Genomic DNA, 16,529 nt, shown 5'->3' with positions numbered 1-16,529 from the left:
AGATGTGTTGGGGGAGGGGGGCATCATTCCATCCCAACACACCCAGTCAGTTGCCAGCACCTATAATAAATGCTCGGAGCAGTCTAGATCTATTCCAGCCGCTCCAGCCAATGAGCCGGCTTCATTTGGAGCTCGGCTCAGATGCAAGAGGAATTAGAGATGTGTGCACGTCTACAGGGGTATGATATAATAGGTATCTCAGAAACATGGTGGGATGGCTCCTATGACTGGAGTGTTGGAATGGAAGGTTACAGGCTCTTTAGAAAAGACAGGCCCAGCAGATGGGGAGGGGGAGTTGCCCTTTATGTTAGGGATAGGCTGGAGAGTATGGAACTCTCTTTGGGGACAGGTGAGCAGTCCACAGAGAGTTTGTCAGTCAGGGTTAAAGGGAATATAGCTATGGGAGACATTACTGTGGGGATCTGTTACAGTCCGCCTGATCAAGGAGAACCTGCGGATGAAGCGCTCTACAGACAGATAGGAAAAGCCTCACGCTCACAAGCCCTTGTTCTCATGGGTGACTTCAACCACCCTGACATCTGCTGGAACAACGGCAGAGCCCGGCATAAGCAATCCAGGAGGTTCTTCGATTGTGTGGAAGACAACTTCCTTCTGCAAGTAATAGAGGAGCCAACAAGGAGAGGTGCCATGCTTGACCTTGTGCTCACCAACAGGAAAGGGCTCATTGGAAATGTGACTCTCCAGGGCAGCCTTGGATGCAGCGATCACGAGATGGTTGAATTTGAGATCCTCAGGACAGTGAGAAGAGCATGTAGAAAGCTCAGTGCCCTGGACTTCAAAAGAGCAGATTTTGGCCTTTTCAGGAACCTGCTTAGTAAGGTTCCATGGGATATAGCACTAGAGGGCAGGGGGACCCAAGATTCTTCACTAATATTCAAGGATCTCCTGCTCAGGAGTGTTGCATCCCAACTAGAAGGAAGTGCAGCAGGAGGGCCAGGAGACCTCCTTGGATGGATAAGGAGCTGCTGAGGAAAATTCAGATGAAAAAAGAGGCTTATAAAAAGTGGATGCAAGGACAGGCTTCCTGGGAAGAGTACAGGGATGTTGTCTGGGAAGCCAGGGACCAGGTTAGGAAAGCCAAGGCCCAGTTAGAATTAAACTTGGCAAGGAATGTTAAGGATAACAGGAAGGGATTCTACAGGTACATAGCAAATAAAAGACTAGGGAGAACGTAGGCCCCCTCAGGAAGCTCTTGGGACAACTGGCTACACAGGATTTGGAGAAGGCTGAGGTTCTGAATGACTTCTTTGCCTCGGTCTTCATGGGAAAGGCTCTGACCGCACCACCCAAGTCTTGGAAGGTAGATGCAGGGACTGTGAGAAGGAAGACCTTGGGCCCACTGTAGGAGAGGATCTGGTTCAAGACCATCTTAAAAATCTGAAGGTGCACAAGTCCGTGGGTCCTGATGAAATCCATCCGTGGGTTGTGAAGGCGCTGGCGAATGAAATTGCTAAGCCACTGTCCATCGTATTTGAAAAGTCATGGCAGTCAGGTGAAGTTCCCGATGACTGGAAAAAGGGAAAATGTAGCCCCCGTTTTCAAGGAGAAAATGGATGACCTGGGGAATTACAGACAAGTCAGTCTCACGTCTGTGCCTGGCAGAATCTTGGAGCAGATTCTCCTGGAAAACATACTAAGGCACATGAAAAACAAGGAGGTGGTTGGTGACAGCCAGCATGGGTTCACTAAGGGGAAAACGTGCCTGACCAATTTGGAGGACTTCTATGATGGGGCTGTGAAACTGATGGACATGGGTAGAGCAGTTGATGTCATCTACCTGGACTTGTGCAAATTGTTCGACACTGTCCCACACGACATCCTTGTGTTTAAACTGGAGAAACATCAATTTGATGGATGGACCACTCGGTGGATAAAAAACTGTCTGGATGGCCGCAAGCAAAGAGTTGTGGTCAAGGGCTCTATGTCTGGGTGGAGACCTGTAATGAGTGGTGTCCCTCAGGGATCGGTGTTGGGACTGGTCTCGTTCAACATCCTTGTTGGTGACATGGACAGTGGGATTGAGTGTGCCCTCAGCAAGTTTGCCGATGACACCAAGCTGTGTGGTTCAGTTGATACCCTGGAGGGAAGGAATGCCATCCAGAGGGACCTCGCCACGCTTGTGAGGTGGGCTGATGCCAACTTCATGAAGTTTAACCATGCTAAATGCAAGGTCCTACACCTGGGTCGGAGCAATCCCAGGCACAGCTACAGGTTGGGCAAAGAAGAGATTCAGAGCAGCCCTGCGGAGAAGGACTTGGGGATGCTGGTCGATGAAAAAATGAACATGAGCCAGCAATGTGCGCTCGCAGCCCAGAAAGCCAACCGTATCCTGGGCTGCATCAAAAGGAGCGTGACCAGCAGGTCAAAGGAGGTGATCCTGCCCCTTTACTCTGCTCTTGTGAGACCTCACCTGGAGTATTGTGTGCAGTTCTGGTGTCCTCAACATAAAAAGGACATGGAACTGTTGGAACAAGTCCAGAGGAGGGCCATGAGGATGATCAGGGGACTGGAGCACCTCCCGTATGAAGATAGGCTGAGAAAGTTGGAGCTGTTCAGCCTGGAGAAGAGAAGGCTGCATGGAGACCTCATAGCAGCCTTCCAGTATTTGAAGGGGGCCTGTACAGATGCTGGGGAGGGACTCTTCATTAGGAACTGTAGTGATAGGACAAGGGGTAATGGGTTAAAACTTAAACAGGGGAAGTTTAGATTGGCTATAAGGAGAAAATTCTTTCCTGTTAGGGTGGTGAGGCACTGGAATGGGTTGCCCAGGGAGGCTGTGAATGCACCATCCTTGGCAGTGTTCAAGGCCAGGTTGGACAAAGGCTTGGGTGAGATGGTTTAGTGTGAGGTGTCCCTGCCCATGGCAGGGGGGTTGGAACTAGATGATCTTAAGGTCCTTTCCAACCCTAACTATTCTATGATTCTGTGATTCTATTTCCGAGTTTTAAATTATAAGGATACAGTCTGCATAGCAGGTACTCAAAGCGTAATAAATTGAAGTCTATCAAAAATGGGAAGTGTAAGACAGGCTTTTCAAAAAACAAATAAGAAAACATGAATGTTAGAAATAGTTTTTAATTTTGGGTCTGAATCCTTTATCAGCATAATGTCAGATTTAACGTGCTTTATTTCACATTTAAAATTGTACAACACCCACTTTGTCACCTGTTCTATTTGCTTTCTCTGCTAGCTGGAAACTTCAATTTGTGCAAAATAAAATCAAACCACTGTTTGGCAGTGTTTCTGAAGCATGTTTGGCCAGGACAATGCCACCAACACTAAAGACTTTACAGAGCATTTTGCGGAAAGCAAGTGCAGCCTGATATAGTGTGTATCAACATGACAAGGTAGCCTTTCATGCTCCCAGGGGGCAGGTACCTGCCAGGTCCTCCCTTCCTTCCCTCCCTCCTTCCGCAGCTATCAGGCTTGTCTGTAGTGAGACACCCAGCAGGGTGGTCTGGAGGACCTGCAGGGGGAAATGGACCCCATGTGCTCCTCAGGAAGCCAGCCAAGGTTCAAGGCTACTTGGGAAGGGACAGTCATTTGAGCGCAGAGAGGCAGAATTTGCTGGAAATGGGTCATCTTGGGTCACTTAAAGTTAGAGCCTGGTTTTGAACTAAAGATCCCAGGGGAGCTGAGAAGCAGAGTTGTGAGCCAAGCCTTAATTCACTGTGCGGAAAGACAAACAGAGAACTATCCCTAATTAGATAATGGGAACCCCTTTTAATGACCTGTCCATATGTTGCTGCATAGATCATCTATTATTCAGTAAATGTGCTCTCTGGGATTTCAGCTCAAAAACACCACCAGGTAGCTATTTACTAGTGAAGAGAAGTCATACAGTCAAAATTTAAGGAAGTTGGGTCATATAAGGTAAAGGCCATTATCAGTTTGATGTTTAGGCAATACTGTAGCGAAACTGTTATCTTTACTACACTTTCAGGGGATGTGCTCAAAGGCTCCATCTAGAGTCACAAATAGCATTACATGGCTGTTACAGGCTAACAGTCATGGAAAAAAGCACCATCCACTTCTGAAAAGTATGTTAATAGCCCCTTTGGTCTTCACCAGCATTGTAGAGGCTTATTTGAGCATTAACGCCATTTCAGCTTTGCTGTCCAAGGATCTGTGGTGCTACATACCTGCACAGTTTACTGCACATGATTTAAAAGTGTGTAACCAAACTCATCATCATCATGGCTTGACTTCGCGAACGAAGATTTAGGAAGGGCTTTACCCACGCTTACTACATGCGCGCTGATGACTAAAAAGGCCAAAAAGGTCATCTGCAAAGCAGAGCCCCAGTTCCCAGCTCAGAGCCACTTCAGGACAACTGCAAAGTCTGTTGTGTGCTCAGGGGTGATCATAGCATAATCACTTGAAGGCAACTCAGACTTTTAAACTTAGCATCTAATGTCATGAATTAAATCCTAATTTACTACCAGATGACAGAAGAGTGAGCTGAGGTCAAATGCAAGCCTTTGTTTTAATCAGAAGACTTATTAAGTCAACAGCATTCTCTTTCAGTGAGACTCTTCCAAGAGAACCAGTACCAGAAGCTGCTTAAGAGTTGAGATCAGCATGTTGTTGTTGTGGCTACATTTGAATTCAGACGCCCTTCACCCTGCAGCTTGCAACCCAGTCCTTATTCGTGAGTCTTGTGAATAGTCCCAGCTCCTTGCAGAGTTTCTTCATCTTGCTATGGATAGCTACATGCACCAAATACAGACTCAGTATTTCAAGTTAAACAAAAACCTAAGTAGCTTTTTAGGAGTCACTGTCAGCAACACAGGTGCTCCTGAACATGTCACATACTGACCTCCTTCAGTCAAAGGGTTCAGGACTGAATATAAAGTCAGACATCACCCCTGCACCCCTAATGGTTGCATAACAGTCATCTAGACCAAGAAAAATCTCAAAGGCTGCTCAGGCAAGGCTGTGATATTTAAAAAGCTGGATAATTATTCCTAGTGGCAAATTGGTAAAAGCAGGGAGCTGGAACTGTCCCTGCTGTTGCCTGTCTTGGAACAGATGTGCAATGGGGGCAGAGGGAGAGCTACCAGCTGAGAAATCCCAGGGGCCCAAATAGTTGATCTCACCTTCCCTGATCTGGCCTTGCTGTATTCAGCAGAGGCTGACAGCAGGGTAGGTGATGGAGGGCTCTTCCCGCGGCAAAAGTCTCTGTCTCTTCACCAGAGGCAGTTCGTCTAGGGCATGGTGCAGGTTTTCTGCAGCTCAAAAGTGCTGCTTGGGCTTTGTCTCTTCTGACTTGCCTGTAGCAGGAACAGCTTCCCCCTTTCCTCCTGGCTCACACTACAGCTAAATAAGACCTGCTGCAGGTGGAGGAAGAAAGGAGGAGTTATCCTGTATTAGGTTTGTGGGGCAAGATTTTGGCAGCAGAGGGGCTACAGGGGTCAATTCTGTGAGAAGATTACTGTTGTGACAAGCCCAGTGCCAGCCGGCTCCAAGATGGACCCACTACTGGCCAAGGCTGTCTGTCAGTGATGGTGGTGGTGCTTCTGGGATCACATCTTTAAGGAGGGAAAAAAAGCCCTGCTCATCTGCAGCCCATGTGTTCTCTGCAGTGAGAGGACATGAGAGAAACAGCTCTGCAGACACCAAGGTCAGTGCAGAGGGAGGGGAGGAGGTGCTCCAGGCCTGGAGAAAAGATTCCCCTGCAGCCTGTGGTGCAGCCCATGGTGAGGCAGCTGTGCCCCTGCAGCCCATGGAGAACCCCATGCCAGAGCATGGGGATCTGCCCAAAGGAAGCTGTAGCCCCTGTAGAGGAGTCCACACTGGAGCAGGCTCTTGGCAGGACCTGTGGGCCGATGGAGAGAGGAGCCCACACTGGAGCTGGTTTGCTGCAGGACTTTTTCTCAGTGAAGGTGACAGAATACTGGAACAGGCTGCCCAGGGAGGTTGTGGAGTCTCCTTCCCTGGAGACATTCAAAACCCGCCTGGACACATTCCTGTGTAACATTATCTAGGTGTTCCTGCTCCGGCAGCGGGATTGGACTAGATGATCTTTTGAGGTCCCTTCCAATCTCTAGCATACTGTGATACTGTGATACTTGTGACCCTGTGCAGCCTGTTCCTGAAGGGCTGCACCCATAGAAGGGACCCACGCTGGAGCCGTTCATGAGGAACTGCAGCCTGTGGGAAGGATCCACATTGGAGAAGTTTGTGGAGGATTGTCTCTCATGGGAGAAAACCCATACTGGAATAGGGGAAGACAGCGAGGAGGAAGGAGCAGCAGAGGCAATGTGTGATGGACTGAGCACAAGCCCCATTCCTGCTGTCCCCCTCTGCTGCTGGTGGGGGGGGCGGTAGAGAAAATCAGGCATAAAGTTGAGCCTGGGAAGAGGAGAGGGGAGGGGGAAGGTGTTTTAATATTTAGTTTTCTCATTATTGTACTCTGATTTCAATTAGTAATAAATTATTTCTCAAAGTCGAGTCTGTTTTGCCCCTGACAGTAATTGCTGAGTGATCCCTGTGTCCTTATCTCAGCCCATGAGACTTTCATTGTATTTTGTCTCCCCTGACCAGCTGAGAGGAAGAGTGACAGAGCAGCTTTGGTGGGCACTGGCATCCAGCCAGGGTTAACCCACCACACATCCCTTTTTGTGTCCCAGTAATGCTCCTGAACCCTTCCCACCCCACAGCTCACAAAATTCTCATGGACCCTTCCTAATCCTCAGCACCTTCCGAAGTGGCCATACATGCCCCCACATCTCTGTTCCCCCACCCCAGCCTTTCTCCCTCCTTCCCCAGGAACACACTGACTCACCATCTTTGAAGAACATGTACTGGTGTGTTATTGGCAAGACCAGTGTTCACATTTTGATGGCCCATGAAAATTCCTGTATAATTTAGAAATACACAAACCAGCTTTAAGTGCCGTTTAAATTAGTAACCCTAATGGTTTTGTGACTACTGACAGTGTAAAGCTCTTCCTGGGTAAACCTAGTTCTGCTTTGCAGATCTCTGCTTCAGCCAAAGTATAACTTCTGTGCCGTTTCTCAGCCAGCAGCTGCAACTTTACTTTCCATTTTGCAGTGGTTCTGATGGTCAGTGCTCAGTGGGGAATGAATTTTTGACTTTGACTCAGTGTTTTTAGTCATAGAAGAGAGGTGCTGTGTATGTCTCTTCTTCTCTGAAGACCAGTGTCTAAAAGATGTTATGGAACAGTCTGTATCTTGCTCGGAGATAGTGAGATATTAAAAAAAGAGAGGATGCAATTTAGTACTTCACAGAACATGCTACACAATGTATAAATGCCATCACTACATTAGCTGCCAGCCCAAAGCAATAAGATGAAACTTGAAAACATTAAAAATGAAGTCTTAAAGTTCCTATTTTATTATGCCAAGAAGATGAGTGTACTTCACAAGCCCAAATTCTGTAGTTCATCAAACAGAAAACAGGACATGGAGAGTCACAGCTGTAACGGAATAATCATCCATCCGCTCATCCCAAGTCTAAATCCAGCTGACAGTGGCAGAAAATAGGCACAATTTTATCTTACAGTATGTTTTCAGTATTCAGGGGTCTTTAAACCATGCTTTGGGCCTGTTGAAAATTCCTACTCCTTCTGCAGCCAGTACTGAATATCAGTCCCAGCTCTTCCCAAATGCCTTTTCATTCAAAGGTTATGTCATGTGGCTGTGAAGGATCATTATTTTCGAACTTAATTTCTGTTATTTTTAAAAGAGGTCCCTGATGCCCTCACAGAGGGAGATAAAAGTTATAAAACAATAACATTCAAAAAAATTGGAAAACTCTTACTTCACCAAACAGTCTAATAATTCTGAAAAATACATAGCACATTTATTAAATGCCAAGTTTTTCTCAGGGGAAATCTACAGGAAAAACAAGGGAAAAGATGCATTTCTGCCATTCTCTTTCTCCCAATAAACTAACTTTAGCATTTATAAAAAAGAGAAGAGCTATTAAACACATGGTAATAATTCTGCCTTTTTTGGTATGGAAATCAGTCTCATGCATAGGTAGGCTTTCAACCCCTTTCAGATAGATAGGTTTCCCGTATTTACCAGTGGGAACTAAGCCGTGTCACACTTTCCATGGAATGAAGTGGCTGCTGCCTTTCTTTGACCTGAAAGGCAACAGCCACTATGCTTTCACCATTGCATTGCTATGTTGCCTCCTTGCAGAGCACACAACTATCTAGTGTGTTTGACATTAATCCTCTCCAAACTGTGGAGCTGAGTTTTGGCCCCTATTCCTCTGCATGCTGGGAAGATATTCCCATGGGCATGTTATGGTATATTGCTTACAGCATGTCAGTGTTCTGAACCCAAGGTTTGCAGGAAAAGGACACCTGTTCTCTACAGCCCACTCAGCAGACCTGTTAACTACCACAGAATCCTAGTTTTGTTTTTTAAGTAATTCATGAAGCCTAAATGCCCATGAAAGGATTATGACTAACAGTTTCACAAAACCAGAGAAAAATTACCATGAAGTCGCAAGATTGAACACAATGTTCAGTCTTAACTCTAGCTATTTGTGGAATAGCTGCTACAATTAAGTGTGAAATACAGAGCTAACAATAGCCCCAGATTTAACCATAACACATTGGCAATAATGCTGTACTTAGCCTCTTAACAAAACTTGAATTACAGATGTACTAAGTTAAAACAGCGAGATCAGGCCTTCCCAAAGCAGCACTGCATGAACAGCAGATGCTGGTTGCTTGATTTGCTTCTGTTCAATTTGCAAGGCCAGCAGTATGTTTTTAGTAGCTTGGCTCTGTTACTGTAATTAAATAGTAAATTAGCTAGTGTGGCATGCAATCTACATTTAACAGCAGTGAAATTGCTTCTAATATACATGCCAAACCTTCCACCGCCAGTGGCTATGGTTTACTTATTTATATGGTTTTCGTTGAAATCCCAGATATGTTTCAGTGCTGCTGCGCTGATACACTAAAAACTGATGTTAAATATCCTAGCTATATCATCTCTATCACCATATAATTTGCAGGCATACACAAAGGAAGAAAATGGGGGTTACTTTTGTCTATTACAGAAAACAGTGTGTACGTGTTAGAAAAGAACCTGATGTGACTTACTTGGTAGTAATTTGTGAGCTCATCACCATGTCTCCCTGTGTAAAGCAGCATTGTACTTCATACAATAATGCAGCTGATATACCAGTACTAAAACAGCCTTGCTCTTTACGCAGCCCCCTCACTTCCAGCTGGAGCACATACTTTTTTCTCTTGCAGCAATTCACCCACACAGCAACCACTGTTGGGAAAGGCCAGAAGAAATGAGATGCCCCTGTAGCACTTTCATCCTTGCAGCATTAAATCCGTATTGATTTTAAGCGTGTATGTTGCATACAAAGTTTTTAACTACATCCTTCAGAAAGCTTTGAAGTTGTTAATTTACTTTAGTTCATCTACCCAATTTTGCTTTTGCTTTGATCGAACAGTCAGCAGTTAAATGCCCATTTTTCTTTCAATGTATTTCAGTATCTTGTTTGTATTTTTATGTGTAAACAACTGTGCTCAGCTGGAGGGGATTTTTTGTTTTTCAATCACTTGGGCTTTCATGCAGGACAAGGCCTCTAGCATGACAGGGTTCTCATATTCCGTAGAGCTGCAGTAATAGAGATTTTATAAATCAGCGAGGGTAATATCACTGCAATTCCCTCACCTAGCACAAAGTACACTTGCCTGTGAGAAACTTCTTAATTTGTTAACACTAAAATGTAATTTCTGAAAACTCGATCTGCTACCTTATAATTCAGAGAAGGGATAATTTCAAAGTAGCTATTTGCTCTGGTCAAAAACACTTTAAAACCCAATTGTCTTGTCATTTCTGGCAAGGGGTGTTTCTAAGAACGTTGTGTCTAAGGCAGAGTCAGCAGACCTGACATGCAAATCCAAGCATATTTTTCCATTCTTATTTCCTCTCCCACATAGCTTTTATTTATTTTTTTTAAGCAAAATATGTTTTTTTTATGCCAAGAAAATATTTAATTATTTTGATGAAATATGTCACTGCATTCCATCATGCCAGTTTGCAACCAAAAATTTACAAGCTCAAGGTCATCAGTAGGACACAAGGTCATCAGGGGGAAAAGACATGATGTGTAATAGCCATAAAAATACAATTCCTGTTACTGTGGTGACAAGACAAACACAAAAAAGTCACTGAGACACACTTTCAGACAGATTTCTGTCCAAAGCACACAGGAGGTTACTTGGCAGCTGTCTTATCATTAGGGCACTCTGAAAGAGATGGGAGCCTGCGCAGCTCACAGTGGCCACACAACAAACAAATTACTGCAGCCAGCAGACTCAGTGCCTTGCAGTCAGAATCGACAGTTGCAGAGATCTAATCCTTCGGTAGTTTGCCTTGCAGTCAAAAGGTTCACCTGGTGTAAATATCTCTGAGAAATAGAATTGCTGTTTTCTTTTTTTTGTTTGTTTCCTTTGTTCTAACAATTTAATTATCACAGATGTCATTTTGCCTAGTTTGAAATAAATCAACCTTATGATAAGGAGTGTTTAAGCCAATTTTTTTCTTATATTCATAGAATCATAGAATAGTTAGGGTTGGAAAGGACCTTAAGATCATCAAGTTCCAGCCCCCCACCCATGGGCAGGGACACCTCACACCAAACCACGTCACCCAAAGCTCTGTCCAACCTGACCTTGAACACCACCAGGGATGGAGCATTCACAACTTCTTTGGGCAACCCATTCCAGTGCCTCACCACCCTCACAGTAAACCTTGTTACCCACCTGACCAGCAGGGAATTTGAAGTACCTGGCAATGATTTTTTTTGTTTGTTTTTAAAAAATAGTCATGTGATCTGTTATCATTCTGCCCAATAAAATCACACTGAAAATAAATGTTGTCATTTTACTGCGAACAAACTATTCCAATTTATTTTTACCTTATACCTGTAATCTGCCCTCTTAGAAGATACATCTTGGCATGCTTGCCTTACTCTTGCACAGATATATAAAATCTGTTAAGATAACTAGGTTTCTGTTACTGCTGACATTAATGCACAGAAAGCTTGATTTAAACGGAAAAAGGTTTGTAAAACAATGTGGCTCAAAAATGAAAACTAGAGGAAGCTACGAAATTTATGATAGTGAGAATATCCTGGACAAGAAGATTTTGTTTGTTAAACCTTTGTATCTGACTTAGTAAACATAAAATGTTCTGAACTCTTGCTAACAAATTTCTCCCTCTTATCAAAAAAAGGTCCTAATGAAGAGACTTCATGCTTTCACAGATCTTCATATTCCCACATGTGCTATTTAATTTATCAAAAGTGTGAGAAGCTGTTTCTATTATCAGAGTTTGAGAAGAAAAATGCACAAGCCAGTATATTTTGCACAATTAATGTGCAAAAAATGCATATAAAATGCAATGGTATTGAGGAAGCAGGTATAGGTCAACTTTTTTGAAATTACATAATAAAAACTTGAAAGTTGCGTATTCTTTTCTCTCATCTCTGCAATATTTCTGCTTTATGGTTTCATGGTCAACTGCTATTTTTAGAAGTCAGGCAACAGATCTTCCTACTATTGCAGTCATTGAACTGCCTGTTTCTAAGCTGTAGCACAGAGAATCACCAGCAAAAAAAAAAAAAAATCCAAACAATTTAAAACCTCATAATTTTCAAGTCAATCTTTAGCATATTCTGAGTAATGGAGACTCTTTGGTGTCTTGTAAACCTGTCCAAATATTTTTAAAATTGAGGCCAGACAACTTTAAAAACATATTTTGTCTATCAAATGTCTTAAAAATATGACAGAGCGATAGAAATGACCTATGAAAACAAATAGGAAAAATTCTAGCATTCTGGTCTTTCAGCTCAGAGCAGGTTATGGTGCCAAACAGACCCATCGAAATGAGTGGGGTGGAGTACTTGATGGCATTCACACCAGCCTCAGAGAAAAAAATAAACAACATAAACCAACAAGAAGCAACTTGTGGGTCATGCCATCAATCTGGTGGCAGAATACATTGCATGGAGAAAAAACATCCACCCACACCCTGTCAGTGAGTGCAGCTGGTCGGAGGCAAACAATGCATTTCAACAGCCAGCATGTGCCAGTAGTGTTTCTGCTTGCCATTTTGACGGGCACTTGCCCCAGAAGTTGCCCTCTTGTTTCTTTTGTGGGCAGGTGTAGTGCATTTCAAACACTCCATCCTTTTCCATTCTCACTTGACCCATCCATGTGTCTTCCCCAGAGCATCACCTACTACACTCCATGATCAAAAGACATTAAAAAGCTTTTGTTCCTTGGAGCCCCAAGTGTGCTCATTATATTTATGAAAAAAAAAAACCCTATCCAAACCGTCCCCAACACTAGTGTAGTTAAAAGACAGTTCTATTCAGCAGAGACTAAAGTAGTGTTCCTAAAGTCTTACAAATTCAACAGACCCTTGTTGTTTTAAAGCATTTGCTTCAGTGTTCAGTCGAATAGGAGAGTCAAAGCTAGGACTCTAAGTAGTTTTTCAAGTCTAAGAAGCCTATCTGTTCTAAGTATGTAAATACCCAAAGGTCAAAACACACCTTTCCTTTATATGGCAGATGCACTGTAATTTTTCTTTGTATGAGAGAAAAGGAAACAGAGTTGATTAAATTGCTGATAGTCCCTAGCATATAAAACTGTGACATTTTTCTTTCATAGGCAGTATCAGAGATGAAATGGACTGTATCACCAAACAGATTAGGACCTGACCTGATTCCCTGTAAATAGCAGAGTTGCTCTTAATAACTTTAAATTCATTGAAAGAATTTTTTTAAATTACCTAGTTCTCCTTTCATTTACATTCTTAAAAGTACCTCCCAGTTTTGCATCCCATCGTTCATTTTGGTTCTGTTCCCTTGGAAACTTGGTTCCAGTGACAAATACCTTGTGCACGATTAGTAAAGCCTGCCATAAAAGCACAGTATTAAGCCTTATACTTCCCACTGAAGTATTTTTTTTGTGAATGTTTACAAGTAATGTTTCAGTTTAAGTAACACCAGATCATCTTATGGAACATATGTCAGCTTTCTATAGTAAATCTGAAAAAGTCCTAAGTGGACTTCAAAAGCAAAGACAAAATGAAAAGAAACCAAAACAAACTCATGTGAGAAATGAAAACCAAATATTTTCTTCGATCCCATTTATTCACCAAGCCCATGTTCTTAAGGTATTATTATTTTTCAGACCAATCCATATATCTTCTTCTTTTACATATCTTAACAGTTTTTTTTCCTGAGCACAACCTATTCTGAAAAATGCTTCCATTTTCACTAAGCTAGTACTTATGCTAGTGAGAGCTGGAAAATCTTCCTGCAGCACCTCCTGCCTACCTTCACAGCTTTTTTAAAGGTTTTGTATAAAATTGTCGAGACAGAATTAGCCAAAAGGTTCATTAAGATCAAGTAAATCTACAAGCAACTGTTGCTGCAATATAATCTGCAGGAAAATCTCTTGCATTTGAGTCATCCCAGCAGAAATCGAGATTTTCTGCATTCATTTCCATGGACTTACTTGTGGATCTACCCCTGATTCACATTTTAAAGTGTATTTAGAAGACCCAGCAGACTGCATTGTCTGGTGCACATGGTCTGTCTATGTGTGTATGTATGTATCTCTCCATCTATCTACCTACCTATCTACCTACAGCTATATAGACATAGACATGTATATATATATATATATATATATATATATATATATCACCTTAAAATATTTTCAGATGAGCATCCAATAGATTTATTTGTTTTTTTACATAATCACATTTAAATAGCCTTGGATCACCAAGGTACAGGTATCTTAATGAACTCATATTCCATGTGAATAAAAAATGCAGGAGGGAAAGTTACGGTGGTGTGAAATAGCTCGGAGAAGTAAGACATCCATCCAGTCTTGGTTTTAAGCATTGTTAAGCTATTGGGACCATTTTCAGAAATAGCTGCGTTGAAAAAAATTAATGAGTTTTCCACTCAAAACTTGCATCTGCCCTAACATGCAGGCAGCCTTGCAGGTCCCATGTGTATATTTCATACATAAACATGCTTTTTACCACACATTCTAAATTAAGAAGGTGACACACTTGGAGAGACCCATTTTTTTGTTGTCCTTACTTGGTCCGTATAATTTAAAGTAATAAAATTTCCCTGTCCAAAGTTATGTGAGTGTATTATAGACAATGCTCCTTCCTATGAACTATTTTCTGCTTGAGAAAAATTGTCCTTTTGATTATTCCCAACGTCTGCTTTTAGCATAAAAATCTGTGTGCTTATTTGCCCCATTCTCTCCTCACATTAAAATCTTCAATTGTCTCATACTTATGCTAGCACATGTTGAATCTAAAGGGTCTGGCAAGCTGAGTTACAGATATATTATGTACATCTTCCAGTGCATTTTTGCACTGAAGTTACTTGCTGGCACTAGCATGTCCTGGCAAACACCAGGAAGCCAGCAAGTGCTCCTTTCCTGTAATCCGTGCAGAGTACTGTGTGTGGGAGAGTCTGCACTGCCATATTCCCCACAAGTATAAGCTCCCCTTTACAGTGTTTATCTTCAGCGACATGCTGCTTTCGAGCAAGAATGAAAACGACAGATTTTTCCCTCATACAACACACTCAATGAGTTTTTGAAAGCTTGTATATGAATCATACGGAGAGGAGATGAAACTATTCAAGTGAAGCCCTTTTCCATCTAATAGGGACATACAGAGTTGCACCTTGACATATGAAGATCTTCAGAGACGTACCAGTTTAGGAAAGTGCAGCATAACAGTCTCTTCAACCCATTTTGAAAGAAGACTGAGACAGACCATGACTATTCCCACTTCCACAATGACAAGCCACTTACAGGATTATTTCAAAGAATCTCAGATCACAAAAACTGCACAAAGGTGGCTTTTTTTGTGAGGCTATGCTCAATACTCTCAGTGATCTGATATGTCCTTACTATAACAGGACCTAAGTTTGCTTGCAAGGCCAAGGCCATCACGTCACACAAAACAGAACTCAGAAGAGGAACATGGGGTAGTGCTGAAGTGTAGAAATAGTCTTCCTCTTTCAATTTAACATGAAAAATAAAGGTGGTAAATTCAACAGCTGTGTGTCCAAGAATATGCAGAGTATCCAAGAATATACAGGAAATCTAAAAGCATGAGGAATCAGGGGTTTCTGAATGTTGCCCCAGTTTTGTAAGCATAATTCTGTTATTTGATCAATACGTACATTCGGTTACAGGTAGTAATAAACAGTACTTTTTACTCTTCATGGATATATTTCTATAGCAACAAACAATCTTTATACTCCTCATGGATATATTTCTATAGCAACAAACAATCTTTTCTGCTACTGATGACCCTTCCTAAGCAAGAATTTACAAAAGACAAAAGAAAGAAAAAAAATCTTATTAACTTGGAAATTTGTTTTCTTATTTCACTTGAACTTTTGAAGGAGACTATCCTGTGAATAATGGGAACTGGTATGACCACTCCAATTGAAGGAAAACTGCCTTTTTTTCTCTACCTACTGCCCTTTTTTTTTTGCTTCTTATTTTCATTGTGGTACTTGATACCAATTTTTCAAACTATTAAGCACCCATGCATCAGAGGTTTCTATTGCTCTCCCAAACAAATTCCCAAAACTTCAATGGTACTTTAACTAAAGAAAGGAGAACAGAGAAGTGTTAGCATGTAGCAGCTGGGACTAACCAAATGAAACAGGCCATTCCTAAAATTCCAAGAATAGAAGGGCTTAATGAAGTTCGTTTTTACTGACAATCATTTCTAGAGCACAGAAAAAATTCTGGAAGATAGTCTCTCAAATCATGGCAGGCTTTTGCAGCCGGACTGCTTTATTCCTGTGTGTGTCACCAATTAGTAGCTGCCTAAAGCCATAGAATCATAGAATAGTTTGGGTTGGAAGGAACCCAACCCCTCTGCCATGGGCAAAGACAACTTCCACAACACCAGGTTGCTTAAAGCCTCATCCAGCCTGGCTTTGAACAGTTCCAGGCCCAGAGATTCTCTGGGCAACCTGTTCCAGTTTCTCCCCACCCACTCAGTAAAGAACTTCTTCCTGATGTCTAATTTTTCAGTTTAAAACCATTCCCCCTTGTCCTGTCACTACACGCCCTTGTAAAAAGAACCTTCTCCAGCTTTCTTGATGGCACTCTTTAAGTACAGAAAGGCTGCTACGAGGTCCCCCTAGAGCCTTCTCTTCTCCAGGCTGAACAAGCCCAACTCTTTCAGCCACTCTTCATAGGAAAGGTGCTCCTGCCCTCTCAGCATCTTCATGGCCTTCTCTGGAGCTGGATGCAGGACTGCAGGTGGGGTCACATGAGAGCAGAGTGGAGGTGGAGAGTCACCTCCCTCAACCTGCAGGTCATGCTCATTTTGAATCAGTATTAGTAGAATAGTACCCAAGCATTTGGAGGCTGCTGCATGTTTGCAGCCAAAAGCTGATTCCAGCAGATTCCCACACTGTGTTGCTCAAGAATA

This window comes from Pezoporus occidentalis, unplaced genomic scaffold (genome assembly GCF_034315485.1).
Source record: "Pezoporus occidentalis ecotype Australia unplaced genomic scaffold, CSIRO_AGI_Poc_V1 ctg133, whole genome shotgun sequence".
Taxonomy (NCBI): Eukaryota; Metazoa; Chordata; class Aves; order Psittaciformes; family Psittacidae; genus Pezoporus; species Pezoporus occidentalis.
This window is presented reverse-complemented; position numbering follows the sequence as displayed.